The sequence below is a fragment of the Phyllobates terribilis genome, unplaced genomic scaffold (assembly GCF_046119375.1).
Source record: "Phyllobates terribilis strain yellow unplaced genomic scaffold, ASM4611937v1 Scaffold_12__6_contigs__length_324123572, whole genome shotgun sequence".
Classification (NCBI taxonomy): Eukaryota; Metazoa; Chordata; class Amphibia; order Anura; family Dendrobatidae; genus Phyllobates; species Phyllobates terribilis.
In genome coordinates, this window is record NW_027362772.1 from 99644733 (window position 1) to 99656831 (window position 12099).

Genomic DNA, 12099 nt, shown 5'->3' on the forward strand with positions numbered 1-12099 from the left:
CCCAAAAGACTCATAAATATCCAAGCTTAATATTTTTGGAAGTTGGAGTGTTTTTTTTTTAGATTTGGCTATCTTAGGAGGATATCTGTTTGTGCAGGTAACTATTACTGTGCAGAATTATTAGGCAACTTAATAAAAACCAAATATAATCCCATCTCACTTGTTTATTTTCACCAGGTAAACCAATATCAGTGCACAAAATTTAGAAATAAACATTTCTGACATGCAAAAACAAAAAAATGAGTGATGAATATAGCCACCTTTCTTTATGATGACACTCAGCAGCCTTCCATCCATAGATTCTGTCAGTTGCTTGATCTGTTTTCGATCAACATTGCATGCAGCCGCCACCACAGCCTCCCAGACACTGTTCCGAGAGGTGTACTGTTTTCCCTCCCTGTAGATCTCACATTTTATGATGACCACAGGTTATCTATGGGGTTCAGATCAGGTGAACAAGGGGGCCATGTCATTATTTTTTCTTCTTTTAGACCTTTACTGGCCAGCCACGCTGTGGAGTAGTTGGATGCATGTGATGGAGCATTGTCCTGCATGAAAATCATGTTTTTCTTGAACGATACCGACTTCTTCCTGTACCACTGCTTGAAGAAGTTGTCTTCCATAAACTGGCAGTAGGTCTGGGAGTTGAGCTTCACTCTATCCTCAACCCGAAAAGGTCCCACAAGTTCATCTTTGATGATACCAGCCCATACCAGTACCCCACCTCCATCTTGCTGGCGTCTGAGTCGGAGTGGAGCTCTCTGCCCATTACTGATCCAGCCTCTTTCCCATCCATCTGGCCCATCAAGGGTCACTCTCATTCCATCAGTCCATAAAACCTTTGAAAAATCAGTCTTAAGATATTTCTTGGCCCATTCTTGACGTTTTATCTTATGTTTCTTGTTCAAAGGTGGTCGTTTTTCAGCCTTCCTTACCTTGGCCATGTCCCTGAGTATCGCACACCTTGTGCTTTTTGATACTCCAGTAATGTTGCAGATATGAAATATGGCAAAACTGGTGGGGAATAGCATCTTGGCAGCTTCACGCTTGATTTTTCTCAATTCATGGGCAGTTATTTTGCGCCTTTTTTGGCCAACACGCTTCTTGCGACCCTGTTGGCTATTTGCCATGAAACGCTTGATTGTTCGGTGATCACACTTCAAAAGTTTGGAAATTTCAAGACTGCTGCATCCCTCTGAAAGACATCTCACAATTTTTGACTTTTCAGAGCCTGTCAAATCTCTCTTCTGACCCATTTTGCCAAAGGAAAGGAAGTTGACTAATAATTAAGCACACCTTATATAGGGTGTTGATGTCATTAGTCAACACCCCTCCTCATTACAGAGATGCCATCACCAGATTTACTGAATTGGTAGTTGGCTCTCAAGCCTATGGAGCTTGGAGTAGGACAACATGAATATAAAGTATTATGTGATCAAAATACTTATTTGCCTAATAATTCTGCACACAGTGTATATTGTATTGTAAAGTTATAGGGTTGCAGAGCCAGGCTGCATCGTAGTAAGCGTCCATTGTCCCCAGAAACTCTGTTCAGCCAGGTGAGAGGATTGTGATCAGTAACCACAGTGAATTCTCATCCATACAGATATGGCTTTAGTTTCCTAAGGGCCCATACTACAGCCAGGCATTCCTTTTCAACAATTGCATAGGCCACTTCCCGGTCCAGCAGTTTCCTGCTGAGGTAGGCGATGGGGTGCTCCTCTCCAGCTGAATTCACCTGGCTGAGTGCAGCTCCAAGTCCATAAGAAGAGGCATCCGTCAGCACAATAAATCTCCTCTTGTAGTCTAGAGCAGCCAGAATAGGGTCGCAGACCAGGGCGTTCTACAGCCAGTTAAAAGCCTCATCACAGGATGGAGTCCAGGCCACCCGGGGCATTGTTTTCTTGGTGAGGTCTGTAAGAGGCTTGGCCACAGTGCTGAAATGAGAAACAAATTTTTGGTAATAACTAGCAGTGCGCAAAAAAGTCATAACTTGTTTCTTGGTTTGGGGTACAGGCCCATCTCTAATAGCCTGGATTTTGGCAGGTTCAGGCCGTAGCTTCCCCCCTCCTACTCTATGCCCTATGCTCTATGGACTTTACCCATTCCCCAACTGGCATTTATCTGGTCGAATGGTTAGGCCTGCTGCAAGAATCCGGTCAAGAACAACTGCTACTTGATTCAAATGTTCCTACCACGTCAGGCTGAAGATGGCAATATCATCTAAGTAGGCACAAGCAAAGTCGCCACATCCCCGGAGGATCTGGTCCACCATTCTCTGCAAGGTTGCAGGGGCATTCTTCATTCCGAAAGGCATGTTTAGAAATTCATACAGACCAAAGGGGGTTATAAAAGCCAACCTTTCTCTCTCTCCCTCCATTAGAGGGATTTGCCAGTACTCCATACTGAGATCCAAGGTAGTGACATATCGGGCCCCAGTTAGCCGGTCTAGAAGTTCATCAATACGGGGCATTGGGTAAGGATCACTGATGGTATGGTCATTTAGTCGTCTGTAGTCCACACAAAATCAAGTACTCCCATTTTTCTTGGGTACTAACACCACAGGAGAAGCCCAAGGGCTATGGGAGGCCTGAATTACCCCGAGCTGTAACATCTACTCCAGTTTTTGCTGCATGGTGGTTCTAACTGATTCTGGTACTCGGAAAGGGGCCTGCTGTATGGGACGGATGCCCGGAGTGTCCACATGATGTTGGGCTACTGTGGTTCGACCTGGTAAGGATGAGAAAGCAGCCTGTCTTTGATGGAGCACTCCCAGCATCTGGGTTTTCTGTAAGGAATCCAGGTGATCTCTCAGAGGAACCTGTTCCACAGAGGATGGGGCACTCGCTGCTTCCACAAGATCAGGTAGTGAGTCCTCCTCCTCCTGACTGTCTTCTGAAGCTAGCCGACAGCTTGCTATCACTGGTAGTGACCGGTCATGGTACTCCTTAATCATATTCACATGGACAGTCTTTTGTCTTAAACCCTGGTCATATAAAGCAAGAAGGTAATTGGTGTCAATAAGTTTCCTGAGAACCCGGAAGGGACCCTCCCATGTTGTCTGCAGTTTATGTTGCCAATGGGGAACAATCATTAATACCTGTTGTCCTTCTGCAAACTCCCGATAGCATGCTTTGCGGTCATACCACGTCTTCTGTCTGGTTTAAGCCATCCGCACATGATCCTGAGCAAAACTAGCAAGTTGAGCCAGGGTTTCACGAAGCTTCGGGACATATGGAACAACAGGGGTTCCTGTATCTTCAACTTGCCCCTCCCAATATTCTTTTAGCAGGGTTAAAGGTCCTCTGACCTTTCTTCCATAGAGAAGATCAAAGGGGGAGAACCCAGTGGACTCCTGGGGGACTTCCCAATAAGCGAACAGGAGATGGGGTAGGTACTTCTCCCAGTCTGAATCCCTGTCAGTGAAGGATCTTAGCATATTCTTCAAAGTGCCATTGAATCGTTCACAAAGTCCATTTGTTTGAGGATGATAAAGTGTCGTTCGGATCGCTCGTACTCCACAAGTGCGCCACAGACACTGTACCAGCTCTGACATGAACTGTGAGCCTTGGTCTGTCAGGATCTCACTTGGGAATCCTACTTTGGTGAAAGTGGTAACCAGGGCCTCGGCCACCTTGGCTGCAGAAATACTTGACAAGGCCACAGCTTCTGGATATTGGGTGGCATAGTCCACAACAGCAAGAATGTACTGCTTTCCAGATTTACTTGGTTTACCCAGGGTCCAATGATATTGACAGCTACTCTTTGAAAGGGTTCTTCTATTATAGGGAGCAGTTGCAAGGGTGCCTTTGGGTGATTTCCTGGTCGCCCTCTACGCTGACATATGTCGCATGTTCGGCAAAAATTGCCACGGCCTGAGAAATCCCAGGCCAATAGAAAATTTGAGTCAATTGTCTCTCAGTGCGGGTTTTCCCTTGATTGCCAGCAGTAGTAATGTCATCAGCATAGTGTAATAGGGAGACTCTGTATTTCTGAGGGACAATCAGCTGTTTGCTCTAAGTCCAGGGTCTATCTAAGGAGTCAGGGTTGGTAACCCGATATAGAAGTCCATTTTCTCTGATAATTTTTTCCCCATTTTCCCCTAACTGCCCTATTTCAGCCCGAGCTCTAAAACTAGCTAGGGTGGGGTCAGTCTCTACCTCTTGTCTAAACTGAACTTTATCCCAAGTGACACTCATATGATCCCCCACAAGAAGAGTCATGTGACGGCTGTTCTGGTGGCATTACTTCCATTGACAGGGTGACACGTCCACATCTGCAGCTCTCTTGGCTTGACTTTGAGTTACCGCACCAACAAAGTCACATTGAAGATTCCCCTCATCGTTTCCTAGAAGAACGTCTGCAGGAAGGCCGCTCATCACACCATTCAGGCATTGATTTGCCCCAAAACCATAATCCAGGGTCACACTCGCTCTTGGAATATATCTCTGAGTACCTCCAGCCAATTCAATGGCAATTCCTGGCCCCTTTTGAATTGCTTCTGGTTGAATTATTCAGGGATCGGCTATGGTGAGAAAAGCCCCAGTGTCACGAAAGCCAACAACTTTTTGGCCATCTAGCACGACCTCCTGTAGATGTTTGTGCTGCAGATCAGATGAACATGTGGCTGTGGCTCGCACCCCATAGACTCCTGGTAGGGGAGCCAATATATCAGAGTCACTTGGCAAATCATCAGGGAGTGAATCCAGCTCTTCTCCTGTTGTCTGTAGATAATGGACAGGCAAAGGTGGTTTGTAGCTGTTCTGCCTCCGAACACCTGGACAGGTGGCTTGCAGATGACCAGGCTGCCCACATCCATAACATCTGCGTTCTATGATTTTTTCTCCATGTCGTATTCCCAAAGAGGAGGCAGGATTAATGGGAGGCACATTCACACGGGGTCCCCCATAAGTTGGTAGTCTAGTGGGACGGTGAACATTGAAGGCCGACAATGTTGGGGAGCTGGTAGTTTTCTTCTCACTGGCTAGTAGTTTTTTCCACTGAGGTTTGATGGTGAGAACCTCATCAGCTAGAGTAGCAGCTTGTTCCACTGAGAGTCCATAGCTCTATAAGCTTCAGCAGCTCCCCCCCTCTAAGAGCCCCACTAGATGTCTGACTAGCTCCCTTTCCAGGACTTACATTAATCGACATTGATGTTCAAAGTCCTGGAAGAAGCCCTCAATGTCGCATGCAGCCTCATTAAACGGCTTGAAGTCCTCACGGGATATTGGGAATTCCCTCATGGTGGGTGCTGTGGTTGCAGTCTGTCTGGAGCTTCTAGCTGCTTCCACCATGCGCTGACTCTCCTTAGCTGTGCGGATGGCCTCCCTCGTGTCTTCTACGGTGGCCTCATCTCCAAACAATGCCATCTCCTTCTCATACCACACAATCCACTGACTTTTTGGGTATTTACTTCCAGCTCCCGTCTTTCCTCCCCTTGCTGTGGAAATCCTTCCTCGGTGCCATGCTTCTTCCAAAGCCTCAATTAATTGCTCCTTGGACAGTCCTTTGTAGCTGACTCCAAATTCACGGGCCTTTGTTTGTAGGCTCAACACAGTCCAGTTCCTGTATCCTGAGTTTCTGGTTCCAGATGTTGATGGGCCGCTGTCCTCCATTCCTTCTGCTCTGATCCCATGGTGGCCAACCAGTTTGTGATGGGGTGTGCGACAGAGCAAGAAGGGACACCAGGCCGATGATCAATCCAACAAGATTTATTGAGGCAGGGAACATAGAACATCAAATATCAATATTGTTCCTTAGAGTCCACAATGAGTCCACACCAAAAGGGGAACTGTTCCGGGGGCGCCACCCGGCAATCCAACGCCAGGGAAAAGGTAGAAATAATCCTGCGATGAGTTTGATGGATCCAACAGATGAGGGACACAACACAATCCCATGTGGCAGCTTCTAACCATCCACACATGGGCACGAGGATCTCGCCTCAGCGTAAGATCCTAGCCCTTTGCACGTCAGCACCCAACTAACTGGCCAAAACCATGTGTCTATCGTTCTGTATCCTGGGATCAGCCCATCGATGGGGGAGGGGTACCACCTATTTTGAACATATGGCTACCTTGAGAAGTTTACAGAAGCTACTGGCTTATATTGGATGAGTTCTATCCTGAAAAGAACAAAGACAGAATCGCCCACTAGATGTTGACCCAGGCATGATTACATTGCAGTCCAGGAACACAGGCCGGGGGAGGGACACGTTGTTACACACATAAGCTACTGTAACTTGATTATCTGAGAGAACCTTAACGTTTTGACCTTGGAGGGAGACTCAAGCCCCCGTCTCACATAGCTGCTGTGTCATGGTTTTGGTGACGCAACAGCGACCTCACCAGCGATGTCGCTATGTGTGACACTTTGCAACGATCAGACCCCTGCTGTGAGGTCGCTGATCGCTACAGTGTCCTGGACCATTTTGTGGTCGTTGCTCTCCCGCTGGTCAGCACACATCGCTGTGTGTGACCAGCGGGAGCAGCGATCAGGCTGGTAACCATGGTAAACATCGGGTTACTAGGGGCACACGCGCACCTAGTAACCCGTTGTTTATCATGGTTACCACTCTGCTACAGTGAGCGGGAGGTTACTGCTCACTTTAGCAGGCTCGTAACCATGATAAACATCGGGTTACTAGGGTACCTAAACAGGGACATTGCTCCTCTAAAGGACAAGACCGGATTGGCTATGGTTTCTTCACCTGGCTCTTAATCCTTTGTATTTTAGTTTCCGGAAAGTAACATTTTTGAGCTACCTAATCCAGCATAATTTCTAAAAATTGTTGAAGCCTTGAGGGGACCAATCTGGATTTTTCTAACTTCAGCACCCAGCCCAGATTATTAAGGATGGACATCACCTCCTTTAGGTGTTCTTTACATTGGTAGGCCGAATTCCCTACCACTAAAAAATCATCCAGATAAGGAATAATTAGAATATCTTGTTCCTGGATATGAGCCATAACTTCTGCCACTACTTTAGTAAACACCCGAGGGGCTATGGCAAGACCGAATGGTAGGGCCCTGAACTGAAAATGTTTTATTTCTCAGTCCATAATTATGGTCACCCTCAGGTATCTTTGATATTCTTGATGTGTAGGAACGTGATAGTACGCATCCTTCAAATCCAATACTACCATGTAACACCCAGAAAAAAGTAATTTTATTGTCAAACTAATAGACTCCATTTTAAAAGTGCGAACATTCAAGAACTTATTTAGGGCTTTCAGGGTAATGATAGCTGTAAAGGAACCGTCAGGTTTAGAAACCAGGAAGAGGGGAGAGTAGAACCTCAACCCTTTTCTGACGCTGGGACCTCCACCAGGACTGCCTTCTGCACTAAATCCAGCACCTCTTTTTGTCGGGCTAGTTGTTCTTTCTCAGATGAACGGACCGGGGTCAAGATGAATCTCTCGTGAGGGATCGCCTGGAACTCAAACCTCAGACCCGAACCTATCAGATCAAGGATCCAGTTACTGGCTGAAATATTCATCCAGGCAGGTAAGAAGCACAACAGACTTTCCCTTACCTGGGCTACAAGTCATTTACTCAGCTTCCGGGGTCCCTGGAAAGAAGAACCGAACAGAAGCCCTCTACTTTTCGGCCTGGGATCCTCCCACTTGTCTTGATCTTTTTGCGGTCTTTTACAGACAAATTTTCTTTTGTGAAATGAGCGTCTAGAGGTAGACATGGATAGATTAGGGAATCCCTTTTTCGCATAGCTTGATTTGTCCAAAATTTCATCTAGAGCCGGCCCAAAGAAATGATCTCCCTTGCATGGATAGAGCACAGTCTCGTTCTGGCCTGGATATCACCCGGCCAGCACTTGAGTTATAAAGCTCGACGAGCCGCATTGGACAGGGCAGCCGATCTTGCTGCCAACATGGCTAAATCTGCCGAGGCGTCCGCTAAGAAAGCAGCAGCTCCTTGCATGAGTGGGATGTTAGACAATATATCTTTCCTAGGCATCCTATCTTTCATATGGGATTCAAGCTGTTCCATCCATATCATCAGAGACCTGGCCGTACAGGTTGCTGCGACCGCCAGCTTTAAGGCTCCAGCAGTTGTCTCCCAGGTCCCCTTAAGAAAGGTATCGGCTTCTATGTCCAAAGGGTCCTTGAGGGCTCCCATATCATCAAAGGGAAGAGATGACTTCCTAGATGCTTTCGTTATTGCCACATTAAGTCTTGGGGCTTTCTCCCAAGAGGATGCGGCCAAGTCCTCAAAGGGGTATTTCCTTTTAAAGGAAGGGGGGAGAGAGCCCTTTCTATCAGGTCTTTCCTTCTCTCTTTGTATCAAGCTCTGAACCCTATCATGAACTGGAAAACATTTTCTTTTCCATTGTTCTAGGCCCCTAAACATGACGTCCTGGACAGGTTTCTCTGGTCTAGCTTTAACCAGACCATCGATCTCATTCAATGGGAAACAGTGTTGCCCAGCCCCACTATCTGAGGACGAGGATGAGGAAGAAGAGCCATCAGACTCTTCCTCATAGTCCGATGGGAGGGGGACGTCCGAAACCGGCGAACCCTCCCAATCCGAAACCTCCTTCCTCTTTCTTTTTTAGAGAGGGCCTTGCAGATCTCTGACTTGTCCAAGGATTTTAATTCTGATGAAAAACTAGGGGTCTCATCTGCCAGAGTCTGGTTGATACAGGACTGACACAGCCTTTTTGGGTATGAGTCCGCTAACAGGGCTTTACACAATGCACATTCCTTGTGCCTAGTTTCGGTGACGCACTTCTTCCCCTAGTAAAAGATAGACAAGAAGAAGGGACACCCTATTATTAAGTGAACTTTCTCGAAGATCACTTACTCATAAGACTCAGATGGCTGGTACCGGTTTGAAGGAAGGATCTTTCATAGCCTAGGTATCATCCCTGGCTGCAGATTCATCCATCCTGCTGGAGCTAAGGTGACTGGACCTGCTTGCAGATCCACGCCTTTCTGAGGTCCGGTTACCTCCGCTCACCCGAATGTGCCATTTCTCCTGGAGCTTCCCAAGCAGCCGCTGAAATGATTATGGTGGCTGCTGTTGCTGCTCACTCTCTGTCTCCATTTAGAATATGGGTCAGAAGTAGCTGGGAAGCACAGGGCTATGGTGCAAGACCTAATTTATAGGTGCACCAGCCCCCTTTTTATTTTCCTTTAATTGAGCCCGGGCGATTTTCTCCGCCCCCATCTGTTAGCAGGTGCGCTGCCCAACGGGAGCATCATCTGAAGTGGTCAGAAGGCAAAAAACTCGTGCTCCCCCGCATTGTGGCCGCACATGACCAGCACTTTCGTTCACGTTACGGCCGGGGGCGCCCACTGCATCATCATGCCGCGACCTCTACTCTCAGACAAGTCCTGAGACGCGCAGTAGCCGAACTATGGAGGGGGGATCCCAGAAGCCACAGCCATGATGCCGGAGCTGCAAAACCCAAGACAGGGGGGCTGCTCAACAGTTCCTCCACTAGCTATGGTGACATCCCCCTGGGCGTACCATAGCCAGGATCCAGATCCAGCCCGGACAGCCAGCTGGAATCTTCTATCTTCTACAGGTAAGCCTGCCAAAGGTTCCACATCAAGGACAGGAAGCCAACTGAGGCAGAGAGGGTTGCCGCCCTTTTTAAGCCTGTAGGTTTCCTGTCCTTGATGGGTGGACCCTCTCTTGTGGTGCTGTCATGGTTGACCAATAAATTACTACTAATGACTGATTGCTTAGTGAAGGCCACGAGAACGTCATCATCTATCTCTTTCTTATACAATGCAATGAGGGATGTGATGTTGGGAGCAAATCTTGAAATTTTTTTCAAACACTGGGAGAAACAATTAAATGATCAAGACATTAGAGTAGACATAAGAGAAGGTGGGGAAAAAAGCTGAAAAGCAATAACTAATGAGATATGGAGGGAAAAACATTTTAAGATCTTTCATAAAGCAAGATACGCCTTTGTTCTTCCCAAAACGCCCCTTAAACCTGATAGAATTACTTATTGTCCTAAATGTAAAACCCCTTCTTTAGACTTATTACATGGGCTTTCGCTGTGTCCAAAATTACGCATCTTCTGGGGGGCTATTCTATTCATTAAAAAAATGTTGAACTTTAAAAACACAACTCCCTCTTATGATGATATTGTTTCAGTACTGGCCTAGAGATAAAACGAAAGAAGGAAGTTCTTCGTTTAAGATCCCCCCCATTATTATATGTTTTGGTTCTGTTGATTGGAACCTTCAATCCAGAAAAAAATAAGAAACTCACGAGCAAATACTTTGTGAAATGGAAAACTTTTATTGAAAAACACTGTAATCAAGAAGAAATCACACATATTGTAACGTCGTTTGTTAACTCTGTTTGGTATCACACTGAGAAATTGAGAGGGTCCCTAGGAAAACTCCAACAAGACCCAACAGTTGATACTGTAAATATTGTATGATACATAAGAATCTATTAGGAAAAGTAATTGATATTAGAACACATAATGAGAAACCAACTTGCATAAAGGTGTGAAATGGTTAGAGAAAGATTATAGCATGTAGATCAGGGAAAGGAAGGAGGATGAGAATACGAACAAATTAGAAAGGAAGGATTGGTATGTGTCACAATGTATGGCTGAAAGCTCAAGAATCAACAGCGAGACCCATTTGGATTGATTTTTTCTTGTGTTTATGGTTGGATGTGTTTTGAATTATCTTTACAATAAAACCAGTAAAATATGTTTAAAAACATAATAGTAATAATAATAATAATAATAATGTGGGATGCCATGAAGGCGTATGTTATAGGAACACTTAGGAGATATTATTAGATACAAAGCTAAAAGTAAAGAATTCATACAAGATCTCCAAAATGGGCTGGAGAATGGGCGAGAGCTGGAGGCAGCTCAGAGATTATTTCATGATCATCTTATCTCTAAGGCGGAAAACACGCAGTTCTTTACAGAGCAAAAGTATTTTTAACAGGGGGAAAGTGTGGAGCATCTTCTTTCTACCATAGTTAAATCACAGGAGGGTCCATCTGATGTCGCTCAGTTGATTATGGAAAATGGAGATACCATAACGGGAAACAATAATGTGCTCAATGCCTTTCATACTTACTATTCTAATATTTATGAATCAAGATTTAGAGATAATGAGGATGAACTTGGATGGTTTCTTGATGATATAAAATTACCTAAAGTTTAAAGAGGAAAGTAGGTTCTACCTAGAAAACCCACTGACAATGTCTGAACTTGAGGATGCATTACAGTCCCTTGCTAATGGAAAGGCGCCCGGCTCTGATGGACTGTCATGTGAATTTTTTTAAAAATATAAGAATCTCCTAATCCCTAAACTATTAGATACTTTTAATCAAGCATTAGAATCGGGTCACATACCAAAATCTATGAATGACACTATTGTAGTGGCCCTTTTGAAACCAAGGAAAGACCCGCTGCACCCCGAGTCATATCGTCCCATTGCTCTTCTATAGGTAGACACTAAAATAATTGCAAAGGCCCTGGCAAATAGATTATTTCGCATTATTATGGAGATTATTCATCAGAATCAATCAGGCTTTATGCCAGACCGGTCCACAGCAATACATTTACGACGGCTTTTTTTGAATATTCAGAAATCAGATGTAATAATGGGGCATAAAGCTATTCTTTCTCTCGATGCGGCTAAAGCATTCGATAGCGTAGAATGGAAATACCTTTGCGAGGTTCTTAAAAGGTTTGGGGTCGGTCCCAAATTCCTATCATACATACAGGTTTTGTACTCTGGACCTCAGGCTAAAATAAGAACAAATGGTCTCTTATCTGCTTCAATCGTGTTGGGGAGGGGCACACGGCGGGGATGTCCCCTGTCTCCCCTCCTTTACGCGATCGCCATTGAACCTTTTACCTGTATGTTATGTGCTGGTCCGGATATTGTAGGCTTTAAATATGGTAACTTAGATGAACAAGTTTCACTCTATGCTGACGATTTACTGATATATATACACTGTAGGTGATATCCAGAAGTCTATTGAACCTATTCCGATCATTATTGGAGAGTTTGGTGAATGGTCAGGACTGTCCATTAATTGGAATAAGTCGGTTATTCCACCATTTGATGATATCCCTAATTCGAGCATA